This window comes from Syngnathus scovelli, chromosome 7, assembly GCF_024217435.2.
Source record: "Syngnathus scovelli strain Florida chromosome 7, RoL_Ssco_1.2, whole genome shotgun sequence".
NCBI classification, from domain to species: domain Eukaryota; kingdom Metazoa; phylum Chordata; class Actinopteri; order Syngnathiformes; family Syngnathidae; genus Syngnathus; species Syngnathus scovelli.
The window spans coordinates 18,306,124-18,326,263 of record NC_090853.1 but is presented as its reverse complement, the minus strand read 5'-3'; positions in this window follow the sequence as shown (position 1 = coordinate 18,326,263).

Sequence of the window (20,140 nt, the reverse complement as noted above, 5' to 3'; positions counted from 1 at the left end):
TTAGCCGGAGCGGCGGTGCTATACAAGCTAGCGCGACGGCGGCGACGCGGAAAACGAGCGGGAGCCCTCGTAAAGCTGAGGCAAAGAGGGTTCCGTTCTGCCCTACCGTCAATTCATCTGGCGAATGTCCGCTCCCTGGCGAACAAGATGGACGAACTGCTGCTCCTCACTTCAAGGAACACGGACTTCAGCAGATCCGCCGCGCTGTGTTTTGTTGAGACGTGGCTTAGCGAACGAACCCCCCACCACGCCATGGAGTTAGCTGGGTTTCGGCTAACGCGTGCAGATCGCAGCGCGGAGCTCTCCGGAAAATCAAAGGGAGGTGGTCTCTGTTTCTACATTAATGAACGTTGGTGTACCGATGTCATGGTGTTGAAAGAGTTTTGCAGCCCTCTCCTAGAAACACTTTTCATAAACTGCCGGCCGTTCTATTCACCACGGGAGTTCTCCTCGATCGTCATGGCGGCTGTTTACATCCCACCACACGCACGTGCGAGTGAAGCCACGCAGATGCTGGCTGACCAGGTGACAGATATGGAGAAACTTCTACCAAATTCACTAATCATTGTTCTGGGTGATCTTAACAGGGCGAACCTCGCACACGAACTCCCCAGATACAGACAGCACATAACGTGTCCCACCAGAGGGGCACAGACACTGGACCACTGCTACACCGTAATTAAGGATGCATACCACTCTGTGGCTCGTGCAGCTTTAGGACTCTCGGACCACTGTCTAGTTCATCTGATCCCTGCCTACAGACATAAACTAAAAACTTCTAAGCCTGTGGTGAGGACTGTCAGGAAGTGGACAGCGGAGTCAAGGCAGGACCTCCAAGCCTGCTTTGACTGCACCGATTGGAGTGTTTTTGATGCTGCAAATTCAGACTTGCATGAACTCACTGACACTGTCACATCATACATCAGTTTTTGTGAGGATCTGTGTGTGCAGACTAAGACCTTCTGCACGTACAACAACGACAAACCTTGGTTTACACCGAACCTTAGGAGGCTGCGCAAAGTCAAGGAGGAGGCCTACAGGAGCGGCGACCGGGACCTGTTCAAGCAGACCAGAAACACACTGAACCGAGAGGTCAGGAAAGCCAGGAGGTGTTACGGGGAGAGCCTGGAGAGACACCTCTCTGCCAATCCTGATACCTCAACAGTGTGGAAAGGCCTGCAGAGCATCACGGGCTTCAAGAAACGAACCCCCCGTCCTGTGGAGAGCCCAAGGCTCGCTGACCAGCTAAACAGGTTCTACTGCAGGTTTGATCGGTCCTCCCACACAACGGGACCTCCTGCAGCACAATCCACACAATCCACATACTCACCTCCCCCCACAACTGCTCTGTCCAATACCTCCATCACCGTGGTCACCGACTCTCTCTCTTGCAGAGGCCGCGCCCGCACTCCAGATTCGCGAGGAGGAAGTGCGCCAGATGTTCCGGAGACAAAAGATCAGGAAGGCACCGGGCCCAGACGGCGTGTCACCTTCCTGCTTGAAAGTCTGCGCTGAGCAGCTGGCGCCCACCTTTGCACGGATCTTCAACCGTTCCCTGGAGCTGTGTGAGGTGCCCTCGTGCTTCAAGAGCTCCACCATCGTTCCAGTGGCCAAGAAGCCCGCCATCACAGGTATGAATGACTATAGACCTGTTGCACTGACATCTGTGGTCATGAAATCTTTCGAGAGGTTAGTACTGAACCACCTGAAGGATGTCACGGGCCCCCTGCTGGACCCCCTCCAGTTTGCCTACCGGGCAAACAGGTCGGTAGATGATGCAGTCAACATGGGACTGCACTACATCCTGCAACACCTGGACACCCCAGGAAAGTACGCCAGGATCCTGTTTGTGGACTTCAGCTCGGCGTTCAACACCATCGCTCCTGACATCCTCCAACAGAAGCTCATCCAGCTTGCGGTGCCTGCCTCCACCTGTCAGTGGATCACCAGCTTCCTGACCAACAGGAGACAGCGTGTGAGGCTGGGGAGCATCACATCTGACACCCTGACCACCAACACTGGAGCCCCTCAGGGATGCGTCCTCTCCCCACTGCTCTTCTCCCTCTACACCAACGATTTCTCCGCAAGTGACTCTTCCGTGAAGCTCCTGAAGTATGCAGACGACACCACTCTCATCGGACTGATCCAGAACGGTGATGAGACTGCGTACAGACAGGAGGTGGAGCGGCTGGTCCACTGGTGCAGCCAAAACCACCTGGACCTGAACCCGCTCAAGACCGTGGAGATGACAGTGGACTTCAGGCGAGGCCCTTCACCACTTTCACCCCTCACTATCCGCAGTAATACTATTCTCTCATCAGACACCTTCAAGTTCCTGGGAACCACAATCTCTCGGGACCTGAAATGGACCGGCCACATAGACTCTCTCCGGAAGAAGGCCCAGCAGAGGCTGTACTTCCTGAGACAGCTCAAGAAGTTCAACCTGCCACGGGAGCTGCTGAAGACCTTCTACACTGCCATCATCCAGTCTGTCCTCTGCACCTCCATCACTGTCTGGTTTGGATCAGCCTCCAAACAAGACAAGCACAGACTGCAACGGACAATAAGGACTGCAGAAAAGATAATCCCATCTATCCAAGACTTGTACCTGTCCAGGACCAGGAAACGTGCAAGTAACATCTCAACAGACCCTTCGCACCCAGGTTGCAGCCTGTTTGAACTACTCCCCTCCGGACGCCGTTATAGAGCTCTGTACACTAAAACCAGCAGACACAGAGACAGCTTCTTCCCCCAGGCTGTCGCTCTGATGAACTCACACCACTCTTAGAGTCTCAGAGTCATTACTGTGCAATAACATCCCGCTTGCCACACCTTTTTTGTCTACACTGTTTGTACTATGTGTCCTCTCTGCATCCATTGCAGCCTGGTCATCCTAGAAGAGGGACCCTCCCATCTGTGGTCTCTTCTCAAGGTTTCTCATTTCCCCTAGCTGGAGTTTTGAGTTTTTCCTTGCCCTCTTGGGAGTTTAAGATCAGGGGGTGTTTGAGAATATCTTTCGTTCTTCACATGTCCTGAGTGTTGTTGTTAGTCACCAAATGTTGAACAGAGGCTGTGATTCACCGAAGTCAAATTCCTTGTTTGGCACGCTCAAACATGGCGAATAAAAAACTCTTGAATCTTGAAAACTCTTGAATCTCCTTCTTGCGGAACCAATCGACTTGATGGGCGATGTGATCAGTGTAGACATTAGTCGTCATGCTTCCCAGTCCCACCACTTCAGCCAGTTTGCTCCTCACTTGCACGGGCAGGCCCTTTTGGATCTTATCCCGCAAGATAGATTTTTCCATTTGGGTTGTATCTGGATCATTTCCTGTGATGTGTCTCCAAGTCTGATATGCTCTTGCCACGTATGAGCGTGCGTTCTCTGTCAGTCCCAGGGGTTCGAGCACAATATTATCAGGGTTTACATTTGTCGGGTACGCTGCCTTCAGTGCTCCCCACATCTGGCCTCGGACTGCTGCAAACAGGTCAGAGTCATTTGCTGATGTTGTAGCAAAGCGATGTAACCCTGCTTTTCCCAAAATGTCTTTCATGGTATGGACTCCTACCACGTTAGCCAGAAGCCTCTTAATGTCTCCTAGCGCGAACTGGGTTCCCACCATGCACTCCTCCAATTTGGATATCCAAGGGTGTGCTCCGTCTTGAATGGTGGGCAGCTTCTCAAGGATGGCTGACATGTCAGAATTCTGCCATGGTTTGTATTCCAGCTGTTGTCCTCTCACCAAAACTGGTAGGATTGTATTTACCCGCCTTGATCTTTGCTCCTGGCTCAAAAGGGACGCTGGTATTTTGGACGCTTCTTTCTTCAGCTTGCGTTCAGCGACCTCCAACCTTTGCAATTGTTCCTTCAGCTCCTCTTGCTCCTTTGGTTCCACACTCCAGTCCAATTCCTCCAGGCATTGCTTTTTCCTGTTCTTAATGCTCATTAAGGCGGTTCTTCTCCAATCCTCCATGGCCGTGGGGGTGGAGCATGAGGTAGGCGTAGGATCCTTGTCTCCCCCGTCATCATCACTACTGTTACTTCCACTGTCGGTACTACTAAAATATGTTCTTGTTCTAATCTTTTTCCCCGGAGTGCGTCCTTTTTCCTCCGCTTTTTTCAAAATGCTTTTGATTGTGGGGTCATAGCCCCCCGCTGCTCCTTCAGCATCACTCTGGCTGTCATACTGCAGCTCCTTTCTGGTATAGTCAAAAGTGCCATGCTTCGCAAATCGTGTTTTATTTATTTTGCGGGCAGGGCTAGGGTGCATGATGATGGTGGTCTTTGCTCTTCCTGTTTCGACAATGTCCTTATCCTCCGTCTCCAGCTGATAACTTCCTTCCTGGTTGATTATCGGAAGTTGTGGATATACATTTCCACGGTCTTCACTCACATCATACGGTGGGGGATTCTTAACAGGGGACACATGTGAAAAAGGCATGTTTGCTTTTTCCATTAGGTTCTTAGCTTCTTCCATATTCTTCTGCACTTCAGCTTTAATTTTCTCTTTTCTCTGTTGGAACTCTCGGTTCAATTTGAGTCCCTCTTCGTCAAATATTTTTAACAATCCCAATTCCCATTCTCTTTTTTCCTTCCTCTTTTCTCCTCTTTTTCCTTTTTTATGTCCTGCCTTGTATGCTGATACTAGTACACGTATAGTCTCAACTACTTCCCTGTTAAAAGTCCCTTCCTCCGGCCAAGGCCTCTCGATGTCAGGCCATCTCTTATTCCATCTTTTGGATATTTCTTTAATCCCCTTAATAAGCGGGTAGTTTCTCAGGACTACCTCGATGGGGGTAGTCACCATTGGACTAGCATAGTTCCTTTCTCCCATTTTTTTTTTTTTTTTTTTTTTTTTTTTTTTTTTTTTTTAATTGCAGGTAACAATATCAATTAAACAATGCACATACGATTTTGCCAACCTCAGATGGACCCCTTAAGACCGGCTGTCTCAATTGATATTCGATCCGGTGTATTCCGTCCGCGCTATTTCTGTACCCGCACTCAACTTATGTTGGAGATGACACCTTGTTTGAAAAACAATTGTTCACAAGTTTATGATGATCAGTCTGTAGTCAGTCTGCTATGCAATCCCTGTTCTCAGGTTAGAGTGAAATGCAAGAGTTTGTGGACAAAATCACACTGGCCTTAAGAATTTGAATGCGACGCTCCACGAAGCTCTTCTCCAGATGACTTGGAAGTTCAGTCTGTGTGTCTTTGTCCCCCTGGAGAAACGGATGTATCCGCCGTCTCAGGTTTTTTATGTAAACAGAAAATCAGAAGTATTGAGGAGAGCCCCAGAGAGCAATATCAATAATTGGTTTTTAATTTTATCATTCTGTCTTTAATTTAAATTAACAAGTCGGGCTTTTCTGCAACTCCAATTTCTCATTGCTCCCAGAGGGTCTAGGGGGCGCCAGCTGACCTCTTCTTGAGATGCATACATGCACATCTATATTAGTGTCGCATTAGGTAGCATTCCCGTGCTTCTTGTTTCTTGTTAGACAGCTGTGGTACATTAATTCTCCTGGGTTTCAGTTACCTCAGGACCTCCACAGTTGGTCATGCATTCTTTTGCTCCTTCAGCATGCCGTCCCCCATCATCCTGTCACATTTTCTCGCTACCAGCAAGGTAGGCCCCAAAATGGGCACAACTCTTGCCCCGCGCCCCGCCCCCACGTCACCCACACGGGGAGTGCCTAGCCTTGAAACACGGTGGGCAGGTACAGGTTGGCCACTCCCTGTCCCGCCCCCGAAGCCAGATTCCCCTCCCCGAGCGGGCACCGCAGGCGGGCACGCGCCCCAGAGCACCGAGAAGCACACAATCCTATCCATTCGTTTCTTCTACAAGCACGCTCACTCACTCGCCCTCAAGAGCACACACACACTTACTCACGATTGCGCGCACGCGCACACACGCACGCTCACATACACACACCCATGGGTACACACACACACAAATAGAATCTTACACGTCTCCGCACGCGCAGACACTCACAAACAGACGCCATTGAGCGACAAACGCTCACGCACAAACACAGAAGACAGAGCAGGATTCGAATCCATTCCACGTTTTGCTGTTTGCCAACTGCGGCTATGCAGTTTGGTGTTCAACAGTGCAGATATGCACTGACAAATACGCACGTCTTACTTAACTTTCGTTTCGTTTCGTTTCTAATAGCGCTTTATATTTTCCCCTTTATTTTCTGCAGAATTTAACTTAAGTGTGCACACAAATTACTTTTCCATCATGGTATACCAATCCTTGCACTCCGAGGCCTCATTGCCACGTTTTCCCTTTTACACACACAATGCCGTCCAGCACCTATTTCCCAAACGCGGTCTGTACAGGCTCACATTTATCAAACTTTGACAGACGTGCATGCTATTATAATACGTCCCCATAGAGGAATCGAACCGCAAGCAGATCGTATCAGCTTAATCAATATTCAAAAACCGCCAGTCCTTCGTTTTACCTGGGGGCCTCTTACACCAGCATTTAAATTGACAAGCCTTATAACTCACATACACCTCTAATTCGATCAGTGCCCAAACGACGTGGCTTCGCGCGCATCATTCTCTTCGGCCCACAGGTCGCTAACCTGGCCGGATATTTCTCCATCCACTCACTCTCACGGTACGGATGCTAAGGTTGCGCTCGTTCCTATTAGCCAAACGCGGTCAACGCAACCTCCCTTTTTCGTTGGACTTTGGCAGAGACTAGCACAACCACCGAACATCTCGACAATCGCACTTGGCGCTTGCAGTGTCCCGGCTATGTCCCAGGAATTTTCAGCCTCTGGGGGCGAGGCGGATGTGATTTATCTCTTGTCACAACATAGTTCAATCGTACCTGTGTTTCCGCCACAATCACACAGCTAAAATTTCGATCCTCCACGGGACCATTGAAACGACTAATTTCCACGTCCACGTTTTATGGGACTTCCTACTATTTACTTCTCGTGACAGCCGACTAGCGTTGTCCTCGACAACTTGTCCTGTTTCACATTCGCCCTCCTTGGGGCGTTTCTGTCTTCCCGTTTATCATTCTCACAAGACATGCCATTCACTCGTGCAATCCCCAAAACGTTTTGTTACTGTTCCCTTTTTATTTATTGTTTTTTATTTATTTTCCTGTTTTTATTTTTACTTTTCTTTCGCTGTCTCTATTTGGGGCCACTCCCCCTTCAAAAGTCGCATTATGACGGTTTTTGACTAGGAGAGACAACTTTCCCTGGAGCCCGCCGTGGCCCCATCAGATCCGTTTAACTGCCCTCCGTGCGGGGGACAACGCTCCCTCCCCCCCTTTCCAAGAGCGAGCATGCTGCGGCGACTTTGAGTGCAAGCAACTCACCTCAAAACAGGTCGTCGGCTGGCCGCTGGATGCTCGCGGAGAGAGCGGGCGGGACGGTCCCCTGGAGAACACGAATCCTGTTTGCGACGCCAAAAATGTGGTATATGGTTTTTGCTGCTTCGCTGGTCTTCAAAAAACACTCGGTGATCGGTGGCTGTTTCCCGACGAATGAGCACTTCAGGGACCACGGCTGATTGGGAAAAGATTTTATTCAACCAATGTCAGAGTGAAGTCTTTCCAAAAAGTTGAGTGGCACAAGGCATGGATGTAAAAAAGCCCCCCTCCCCTGTCAGGCCCGTATCTTTTATACCTGGCAAGGAGCTGATGTCATGGCTTTGTGCACCAGCTGCGGTTTTCAATCTACTAGTTTACTTCAGTCCTAAAAAGGAGATCTTGACCAGCGCTGTTGGTGATGGACGACAACAGCCACTTTACCTTATTATAGGATTGCACACATTGCTGAAACTGAATTCTCCCTGACCAGCAAATATAGAATAGAACCGTGTCACTGACGCCAGATGGACATTCTAAGGCCACCTACAGGAATAGAGAGGGAATTCCAAATTACACTTCAGCAGTCAGGAGGAAGCTAGGTTGCTCAATGTACCTACTCAATACAATAGTAAGGTTTTTTGTTCCACGGTGGAGGTTGGATGGTCAGAAAGTTCGGTACGTTCAATTTTTGACATTCACACAATCATGCATAGGAGTCACAAGGCGACAGTTAACAAGACAATGACTGCAATAGGGGCCACCTACGACTGCACCGACATGAAAAAGTAGAAGTGAGAGAGCAGAGTATGGGATTATATGCTAAAACGTCTGCTATACAGTTACCGATAGGAGATTCTATCAAAAGAAGCTACATGAGAGATGGATTAGAATCTCTTTGTCTGTGTGTTCTGTTTGTGAGTAATCTCTGTAAAATTATGACAGTCTTGTTGTCGTTCGTCTGAACTTTGTATGCCGTTTTGTGTATGTGTGCGTGCAGATGTGTGTGTGTGTGTGTGTGTGTTCACACCCTGTGTGGGTGCGAGCGTGTGAGGAGAAAGAAGGCATGGGTAAGACAATCTCTTTTAAACCAGGAGGCAATAAATGGGAACGCCCCTGTCATAAATAGTTTTTGGTTAAAGGGAATCATTAGGAGGTGTTCAAACTCTTCCCGCAAACACTCCTATTTGCCAGTTAAATGGGCACGACAATTGACTACGAGAGTTGCAAACAACAGATGAAGAGCAGTCCTTGGCAGATTATATGATCAGGACGCTCAAACTGTGTCAAAGACAAATTTACTGCCGCTTGAGCTTTCCTCCTCACAGGTCGACAACCCCATCAATCCAGGAGACTGGGTCTACACCAAGGTCATCAAAGGAAGGAACTGGGCCAGCCACGACGGGAGGGACCATTCCAAGCCTTGCTGACTACACATGTTGCACCCAAGGTTGCAGGACCCACAAATGCATTAACGACGACTGCTCTCCAGGAGGAAACTGGATGGGAGCTTTGGACATCACCGCTGTGTGCCAGGATGAGAGAGCCGTTTTCAAGGTGTAAGGGCTCTACTACCAACATGGCTGCACCATCGGACGGGACCTACTTCATTCAGAAGTTCAGAGGCACTGCCTCACCTGCATCCTATGAGTGCACGTGCCTGTTCAGTACAGATCATGGTTTTGTGGTCACAGGAGTTGTCCGATGCTGCCTGCCAACTGGACACGAGTGTGTGCGCCGGTGTGTGTGACAGACCTCACCTACAGACTAGAACATCATCAGCTGACGAAAACACGGGCACATATACAACTTCTTAGACGTGACAGTTGTGATGACGATAATGACACGTGGATTGCGTAGATGCTGTTCTGTTGGGCATGTTTTACAGAAACTTGATGATTTGACCATCGAAAATGCTTCGCAAGTGATGGAAACAATGATGTACTGTTTCTGTGTTTTTATTTTTATTTTTTATTGATAGCATTCTGGTCGCCTGTGGCAACGGGGCCGTGTAAGAATTTTCCTGCTAATAACATCTGGCCAGCAGGTTTTTCGCTTACACAATGAGTTTGAGGTAATGCCTCATCTTCACTGGAAAGTGTTGCTATCATTGTTTGTTGTTTTTATTTTTACCATTCTACTTTCTTCATTATATGTATATATGTTTTTTTTCTTGCTTGTCTTTGTTGTTTGGGGTGGCATAATCATATGATAAATCAGGAGGGAGATGTTAGGGTTTTCAGGTTAGTTTGATCCTATGATTATGTTGGAATGTAACCTGTAATAATTAAACCCGCTTGTCCTGTCTTAACAAAAGTAGTAGAACAAAGTGCTAAGATCTTTTGAACTGATTGACTAGCTGCAGAGGAAGCAATCAAAGTTGTTTTGTTCACACAACATCGTGAAGGACCCCCTGCTGTGCTTTGATCAGCCAGGGGCTTCGGCCATTTGTCTACTCTGACCCCCACTCTCAACCACCACTCTGTTTCTCTCAATAAAAATGCTCCTGCACGAGGCCTGAGTCAGACCTCCATTTCGATCATCGCTGCACGCACAGCGACGAATGGACTCTCCACCTGCAGGTGTCCATAAGGACTTACTTGTCTCCCGTGTGGTTCTTGCAAAATAAGTTGGAGTGAGCAAATCTCTAACAGAGTCTCAGAGTCATTGCTGTGCAATAACATCCCGCTTGCCACACCTTTTTTGTCTACACTGTTTGTACTATGTGTCCTCTCTGCATCCATTGCAGCCTGGTCATCCTAGAAGAGGGACCCTCCCATCTGTGGTCTCTTCTCAAGGTTTCTCATTTCCCCTAGCTGGAGTTTTGAGTTTTTCCTTGCCCTCTTGGGAGTTTAAGATCAGGGGGTGTTTGAGAATATCTTTCGTTCTTCACATGTCCTGAGTGTTGTTGTTAGTCACCTAAATGTTGAACAGAGGCTGTGATTTACCGAAGTCAAATTCCTTGTTTGGCACGCTCAAACATGGCGAAAAAAAAAAAAAAAAAAAAAAAAACTCTTGACTAGTTGGGCTTCAAGAACTGGGAATCAAGTGGAACTGGGACCATCATTGTGGTTCTCCCGGAATCGCTCAGATTTTAGAATGTCCATGCTAAATTTGGAATCCTATTTACCCGAACAAATGCACGGCCCTCCGCCTTTGCTGCTGGCGAAGCTGCAGCGTGGATGAAGGCAGTTTGTCCTCACTTGCTGCCCCTTTTGTTCAGCCCCTCCGTCCTCTCTGTGTTAGCACACACGGGCTATGGTGGCGACTCTGTACATACACCGGGCCAAACTACTCCAGCTGTGTCGCCTCCTGAGACCCCACAGTGGCAGCAGTCGCTTTATGTGGGCTCAAAAATCATGCGTAGATCAACTGCCTTGGCAGACATCTAGCCTTTGTGTAGTTCCGGACCCAAAGACTGAAAGGGCTAAGTACCTCTAATGCCAATTTTGAGCCGTCAGGTTAAACTGTGACTAAAACAATCAGTAAACACACAAATTCACCCAGCTAGTGGTGCCTGGTATTGCAACTCAAATCTCAACTCGTCATTCGCACTGACATCGTCCATCGAGTGCTAGATCAGATTGAATCTATATACTATGGATTTGTTGTGCACACATGCATACAAATGCACACACGCATACACATGCATATCTGTCTATCTATCTATCTATCTATCTATCTATCTATCTATCTATCTATCTATCTATCTATCTATCTATCTATCTATCTATCTATCTATCTATCTATCTATCTATCTATCTATCCAGTGGAGCCTCGGTTTCCGAACACAATCCGATCCAGAAGGCTGTTCGAGAAGTGAATCGTTCGAATTCCGAATCATATTTTCCCATTACAAATAATGGAAAAAAAATAATCCGTTCCAAGCCCCCCTTAAAAAAAACGCCTTTTTTCCATTTGCGCATTTTTGTCCAATCACCAGCTGTAGCGCGTCGCCGACCGTGCAACTGCACCACGCTGGTCACATTATTTTGACAGCCGTCGCTTAAATTTAGAAAATATTTTTAAAGTCCTGATGTACTTTCCAAAATTTAAGTGGACATCAGTGCTCAGAGAGCTTAATTTTGTCCAATCGCGCAACTGCAGCGCACCGCTGAACGCTCAACCGTTGTGCGCCGCCGACCGCGCAACTGCACCGCACTGGTCGCATTATTGTGACAGAGCGGTCGCTAAAATTTAGAAACTATTTTTAAAGTCCTAATGTACTTTCCAAAATTTAAGTGGACCTCAGTGCGCAGGGAGCTTAATTTGGTTCAAACGCGCAACCGCAGCTCAGTGTTGCATTGCTTCAGGAGCGTCTTTGTGTTTTAGGATGGCTTTACTGCTCCCACTTGCTTCTTTTGGAGGCATGATTAGAGTTGATGCAATCCTCAGAGTAACAAGAACGTAATAACGAACGGAGTCAGTTTGTCACGGTTGGGTGGAGCATGGAGCAGGACGACCAAGTGCAGCTTGGACCAGGGTTTATTGGTGAACTCAAAAAAGGCAAACTGACACGACGTAACCACAATAACATGAATGACTGACCGGGACATGAAACCAGACGACATCCGGACATGACGACAGCAAGACCGGACGACAACAGGAACCAAAAAGACCTCATGACAGTAACACACAACGTAACTCCAACACCGAACAACCACAACCAATGATCCGACAGGGAGTGAGGGGCAGACATGACTTATATACACGACAGGTAACGAGAGGCAGGTGGGAATAATCACACTGATCATGGGCACACAGGAGGGGAGGGGCGAGCACACAGACAGAAACCAAGACAACAGACACATAGTGGAGCAGTTGGGGACGAGACGTGACACAGTTGGCATGTGGGTCCTCTCGGCTCATCTCGCGAGGTTCGACAACCGAATTTCGTCCGACATCCGAAGCAAAAAATTTTGAATTTTGTGTTCGAACACCGATTTGTTCGAGAACCGGGACGTTCGAAAACCGAGGTTCCACTGTGTGTATATATATATATATATATATATATATATATATATATATATATATATATATATATATATATATATATATATACAACCACACGCACGCACACACACTAATTATTACATATATTACAATAATTGTGCACACAGTGTAATGGTTCACCTGGTCAAAGTCGTCAAGCGCGTCGTCACTTATATGGAAATGTCTACGTCTACCAGCAGGGCGAGAGTGGAGGATGTGACACAGCCGCGCACGAAGGAAAAATGCACCGCTGTGCAGAAAGATTTGGGACAGTGGCAATGGGACGTTCATAGCGCGGGGCGAGCCTATGAGCAATGTCCTTCACCAGTTTCAAATCCAACCGGCCCAATGGCAGGTGCACAGGGATAATAGAGGTCCGCTATGTTACTTAAGAGCGTCTTTGTGTTCCGAGTTGTAAGATGACGCTGCTCTCGAGCCATGCCCATCTGAAGCAGTTCCTGATCCTGTTCGACTTGTCTATTTCCCTGGCACAATCCTCGTCTTTTTTCTCTAAAACCTTCGCCATGCTGGCTAAAACTTTTGCTAATGAGTAGGCAAATGATGTGACGAAAGTAGCGCCAAAATGCTGCCGAAAATAAGGCGGCTGTTGTCGCAATACTGCTCCCCGACGCCCCCCACATATATATTTTTTTCTCAACGGATCTAAACGATTCACGAAAATGATACTCCCGATGAAAAAAAACAGAAATCCGTGTCTCCGCGGAAGATTCTCATCCCTGTGAACCCCATAGAGAATTTGTGGGGTATTGTGAAGAAGAAGCTGAAAGACACCAGACCCAACTATGCAAATAAGCTAAAGGCTCCTATTGAAGCATCCTGGGCATCCATAACACCTCAGCAATGCCACAGGCTGATTGCCTCCATGCCACGCCGCATTGATGCAGTAATCCGTGCAAAAGGATTCCCACCCAAGTACTAAGTGCAGTAATGGACATTTTCAAATGTTTGATTTTGTTTTGCTGTTTTAATTTTTTTTTGTTACTTGGTCTGAGGAAATATTCAAATTTTTTGAGATAGGATTTTTGAGTTTTCTTAAGCTGTAAGGCATACTCAGCAATATTAAAATAATAAAAGGCTTGCAATATTTCTGTTGATTTGTAATGAATCCAGAATGTATGACATTTTTGTTTTTTTTAATTGCATTACAGAAAATAAAGAACTTTATTACAATATTCAAATTTTCTGAGACAGTCCTGTATATATATATATATATATATATATATATATATATATACACTGCTCAAAAAATTAAAGGAACACTTTGAAAACACTTCAGATTTCAATGGTGACATTTTTTGGGGGGGATATCTATACTGATATGGACAGTTTAATGTCTCACGAACAAAAGGATGCCACATCTTTCGATGGAAATAAAAGTTTTCAGCCTACAGAGGACTCAGTATACAGGCACCCCAAAAATCAAAGTGAAAAAATGATATGGCAGGCTCGTCCTTTTTGCCTAAATTCAATTTCTGCAACTCAAAATTCTTTTCAATATCTTGTGCGGCCCCCACAAGCTTGTATGCATGCTTGACAACATCGCGGCATGCTCCTAATGAGACGACGGATGGTGTCTTGTGAGATGTCCTCCCAGATCTGTCTAAGGGCATCAGTGAGCTCCTGTAAAGTCTGAGGAAAAAACCTGGCGGCGTATGATGGACCGAAACATTATGTCCCAGAGGTGTTCTATCGGGTTTAGATCAGGTGATCGTGAGGGCCATTCAATTGTGTCAATTCCTTCATTCTCCAGATACTGTCTGCATACTCTTGCCACAGTAGGCCGGGCATTGTTGTGGATCAGGAGGAGCCCTACTGCGCCAGCGTAGGGTCTGACCATGGGTGCAAGGATTTCATCCCGATACGTAAAGTCAGTCAGACTGCCGTATTCTAGCCTGTAGAGGTCTGTTTGTCCCTCCATGGAAATGCCCCCCCAGACCATCACTGACCCACCACCAAACCGGTCACGCTGAATGATTTTGCAAGATTCAAGAGTTTTTTTATTCGCTATGTTTGAGCGTGCCAAACAAGGAATTTGACTTCGGTAAATCACAGCCTCTGTTCAACATTTAGGTGACTAACAACAACACTCAGGACATGTGAAAAACAAAAGATATTCTCAAACATCCCCTGATCTTAAACTGATCTTAAACTCCCAGGAGGGCAAGGAAAAACTCAAAACTCCAGCTAGGGGAAATGAGAAACCTTGAGAAGAGACCACAGATGGGAGGGTCCCTCACTAGGATGACCAGGCTGCAATGGATGCAGAGAGTACACATAGTACAAACAGTGTAGACAAAAAAGGTGTGGAAAGCGGGATGTTATTGCACAGTAATGACTCTGAGACTAAGAGTGGTGTGAGTTCATCAGAGCGACAGCCTGGGGGAAGAAGCTGTCTCTGTGTCTGAATTTGGTAGAAGTTTCTCCATGTCTGTCACCTGGTCAGCCAGCATCTGCGTGGCTTCACTCGCACGTGCGTGTGGTGGGATGTAAACAGCCGCCATGACGATCGAGGAGAACTCCCGTGGTGAATAGAACGGCCGGCAGTTTATGAAAAGTGTTTCTAGGAGAGGGCTGCAAAACTCTTTCAACACCATGACATCGGTACACCAACGTTCATTAATGTAGAAACAGAGACCACCTCCCTTTGATTTTCCAGAGAGCTCCGCGCTGCGATCTGCACGCGTTAGCCGAAACCCAGCTAACTCCATGGCGTGGTGGGGGGTTCGTTCGCTAAGCCACGTTTCAACAAAACACAGCGCGGCGGATCTGCTGAAGTCCGTGTTCCTTGAAGTGAGGAGCAGCAGTTCGTCCATCTTGTTCGCCAGGGAGCGGACATTCGCCAGATGAATTGACGGTAGGGCAGAACGGAACCCTTTCTGTCTCACCTTTACGAGGGCTCCAGCTCGTTTTCCGCGTCGCCGCCGTCGCGCTAGCAGGCAGCATAGCGCTCTCCTTGGCTTCTCCAGACCCTTTCACGTCTATCACAGGTGCTCAGGGTAAACCTGCTCTCATCTGTGAAAAGCACAGGGCGCCAGTGGCGGACTTGCCAATTCTGGTGTTCTATGGCAAATGCCAATCGAGCTCCACAGTGCTGAGCAATGAACACAGGAAACACTACAGGACGTCGTGCCCTAAGCCCACCCTCGTGAAGTCTGTTTCTGACTGTTTGGGCAGAGACATTCACACCAGTAGCCTGCTGGAGGTCATTTTGTAGGGCTCGGGCAGTGCTCAACATGTTCCTCCTTGCACAAAACAGCAGATATCGGTCCTGCTGATGGAATGAGGACCGTCTACGGCCCTGTCCAGCTCTCCTAGAGTAACTGCCTATTTACTGGAATCTCCTCCATGCTCTGGAGATTGTACTGGGAGACACATCAAATCTACTTGCAACAGCACGCAGGGATGTACCATCCTGGAGGAGTTGGACAGTCTGCAAAACTTCAGGAGGGTTAAGAAATCGCCTCATGCTCCCAGTCGTGATAATGACTCTAGCTAAAGCCAACACTTGTGGAAAAACAGTTAAAAAAGATCAAAAGGGAGGAACTTGAAATGGCCTCCACCTGCAAAATCAGTCCTGTTTTGGGGACCATCTCGTTGTTGCCCCGCTAGTGCACCTGTTGTTAATTCCATCAACATCAATGCAGCTGAAACTGATTAACAACCCCCTCTGCTACGTACCTGACAAAAACCTCATCAGAAAAGTCTAATTGAATTCATGCCATATCCTGATAAAAAACTGTTCCTTTAATTTTTTTGAGCAGTGTCTATCTATCTATCTATCTATCTATCTATCTATCTATCTATCTATCTATCTATCTATCTATCTATCTATCTATCTATCTATCTATCTATCTATCTATCTATCTATCTATCTATCTATCTATCTATCTATCTATCTATCTATCTATCTATCTGTACGTATATACACACACACACACATTTATATATATATATATATATAAATGTGTGTGTGTGTGTGTGCAGGAATGAAGTACACAAGACAGGCAACAAGACAGGCAAGTGCGCCCCTCCACCATCAGCGACATCGGGCGATACTTGGCGCTTGGAGCGCGCGCCTTTGTCTGACCCTATGACACTAATGGCCAATGGGAACATGTTGAGGTGATTGGCTAAGCAGTTCTACTACAATTTATGTCAGCCTCCCGCACTGTGTCCACTTCGTCTACGTCAGCATATCGGCAGCACCTCAGACTTGCACTTCATACACATATACTATCACGTCGGATCGTCTTTTTGCCCGTCATATGTATGCAGGACTCGAAGCACACAAGTGCACCCCTACACCATCAGCGACTCCCCGGTGCGTCGCGGCTTTTTGCTGCGTCACTTGGAGCGCGCGGCTTTGTCAGACCATATGACACTAATGACCAATGGGAACATGTTGAGCTGTGTCCTTGCAGCTGTTTGGCTTAGCAATTCTAACTACAATTTAGCTCACCCTACCGCACTGTCTGTCAACATATCAGACTTGCGCTTCATCACGGAAGATTTTTTTACTTTGAAACTTTAGTGAACACAGTAAAGTGTTTAAAACTACAATAAAGGTTAATAAAAGTCTTGCGTGGATATATGGTAACAATATATTTCCTCTTTTATTTTCTTTATTTTCCTATTTATTTAAATGAATAAGAATATTTCTAAAAGTCAATTCGACTTGAAAATGTTTACAAAAGTGTTTAAAAATACAAAACAAAAAAACGTTAAAGTACACAGAAGTGTTTAAAAATGAAATAAAAGTTTATCAAATCCTTGTGTCGATATTGTAAATATTGTATGTCAGGGGTCACCAACTGTTAGGTTTAAAATCAGAAAAAGGATCAGCAGACAAAACCAGTGAGGCAGAACGTTGAGTCTTTTCTCGCGAGGAGTGCAATCAGACTTACAGCAGTCCCGAAATACACTAAAGGTCTGTTTACACTCCTCACTCTTTTTATTCAGGAATGCCCTACCTACAATGTGAGACTAGCCCCTGATAGGTGGGGGGGAAGCGTGGGCTTTGTCTCATGAAAGAAGAAACGAGATTCTATGTGAAACTAGAAGTCGCAGACAGGATGCGATGAGAAACATGAAGAGTGCATAGACGAAATGCCATGTGCAGACATCAACAAAATAGTTTGAGCTATCAACAGCTTTCTTGGATTCCCAGAGGTGTAGAAGGTCAGGAAGCTCCAGACAGCATCGTTTGACTTGTTGTGGACTGGGTGATGTCTGCAAGGCTAAATAGCAAGCATTCTGTGCAATAACTTTATTAATAAGTACTCATTAGGGAACACATGATAACATATATATACAATGTATCTAACACCAACCTTCTTTAAACCGAGAGCTACTTCCTGGGTACTGATTAAGGCAAAGGGCTACCAGTTTGACACACACTTCTGAAATAGCCAATTTGCTAAATTTGGTTTTCACTGTGTTATTATTGTCATTTCCAGTTCATATGTAAGTGTGATTTTAACAAGAATAGCAAAAATACAGTCAAACCTTGGTTTTTGACCACAATCCGTTCCAGAAGGTGGTTCGAGAAGCGAATCGGTCGAATTCCAAATCTATTTTTCCCGTTACAAATAATGGAATTTTTTTAAATCCGTTTCAAGACAAAAAAAAAACCCGCCTTTTTTAACCATTTTTTCATTTGCGCATATTTGTCCGATCGCGCAACTGCAGCGCACCGCCGAACGTGCAACCGTAGCGCGTCGCCCACCGCGCAACTGCACCGCGCTGGTCGCATTATTGTGACAGAGCCGTTGCTGACATTTAGAATATATTTTTAAATTCCTGATGTACTTTCCAAAATTTAAGTGGACCTAGTAAGTGCGCAGGAGCTTAATTTTGTCCGATCGCGCAACCGCAGCGCACCGCCAAACGCGCAACAGTAGCGCGTCGCCGACCGCACATCTGCACCGCGCTGGTTGCATTATTGTGACAGAGCCGTTGCTAAAATTTAGAAAATATCTTTAAAGTCTTTGCAAAATTATAAGTGGACCTCAGTGCGCAGGGAGCTTAATTTGATCCGATCGCGCAACCGTAGCGCGCCGGGCGATCACTGTCGCATTGCTTTAAGAGCGTCTTTGTGTTTTAGGATGGCTTTACTGCTCCCACTTGCTTTCTTTGGAGGCATGATTAGGGGTTAATACAATCCTCAAAGTAACGGAAATACAATAACAATGGAGTCAGTCAGCATCCGGGCAGCGCGGTCGGGTTTTCTGGGATCCTCCTGGCTCATCTCGTGAGGTTCGACCTCCGAATTTTGTTCGACAACCGAAGCATAAAAATCTGGAATTCTTTGGTTGAATTCTGATTTGTTCGAGAACCAGGACGTTCGAAAACCGAGGTTTGACTGTAAAATAAATAGATGCAGCTCACTGACAAGTGCCGCTATTTTAGAACAGTCCTGCGGGCGACTCATGCGGTCCTCACGGGCGACCTGGTGCCCGCGTGCACCGTGTTGGTGACCCCTGCTTTAATCTATGGAAACGACGGACACAATAAAGCGTTAAGCTTGAGATGCGGGGGCGCGTCAGCCGGCCAGCACACAAAAGTGGAGCCAGACATGGTTACACTTCAAAAACGGTTCATAAAAGTTTTGTGTGAATATTGTAACAATATATTTACTCTTATTTATGTTCCTATTCATTTAAATAAATAAGAATGTTTCTGTCAGGCAGGGGACAAGACGGGGGACTCGGATGCAGAGTCGTTTCTTTCTGGGATTTATTCCAGCAAGCACACTGAGCAAAAGTACAAATCAAATCGCCTCTTGCGAGGGAAAACACGTGGCAAAAAGTACAAACAAAAGGTGTCGCACTGAGGCGAGTCAAAAGGCTAAAAGTACAAATCAAAACGCCTCTTACGAGGGAAAACACGGAGCAAAAAGTACCAACTAAAGGAGTCGCACTGGGGCGAGACAAAAAGGCGATGGAGACCAAGGCACAAACAAAAGCGTCGCTCGGTGGCGAGACAAAAAGGAGGGTTCTTACAGAGAGTTCGGACATCAAGGGATCGCTGGTGGTCGGGACGAGGCAAGACACACTGGCACAAGACAAGGGGAAGACACGGACTAAATACACACAAAAGGGCGGGGACACAGGTGATGACAATTAGTGTCGATTACGCAGGTGCACACAATCGGGATCAGGGAAGACAAGACAACCAAACACCGAGGAAGGAAACACGAACTGAAACGGAAGTGATGACAAAATAAAACCGGAAGTAAAGTTACGACAATTGACGAGACAAAAAACTGAAAAAATAAACGCGACCGCATGACAGAACCCCCCCCTAGGGCCGGATCCCAGACGGCCCAGGAGCCCCAGGGTGAGCCGCATAAAAGTCATCAAACAGTCCCGGGTCCAAAATATAACTAGGCGGCACCCATTGCCGCTCCTCCGGCCCATAACCCTCCCAGTCCACCAGGTACTGCCAGCCCCGGCCTCTTCTGCGCACATCCAATAGTTGTTTTACGGTGTAGACCGTCCCACCTCCCACAGTCCGCGGAGGCGGAGGCGGCGCCGGATCCGGCACCAATGGACTGTCCACCACCGGCTTGACCTTCCCGACGTGAAAGGTGGGGTGAACTGCAAGGGACCTGGGCAAGCGGAGACGCACCGCGGCCGGGTGCACGACCTTGGCGATGGGGAACGGACCCACGAAGCGAGGCGCCAGTTTCCTGGAGTCCCCCCGGTGGGGAAGATCCTTGGCGGACAGCCAGACACGTTGACCTCGCTGGTACACGGGCGCCGGACGTCTCCTCCGGTCCG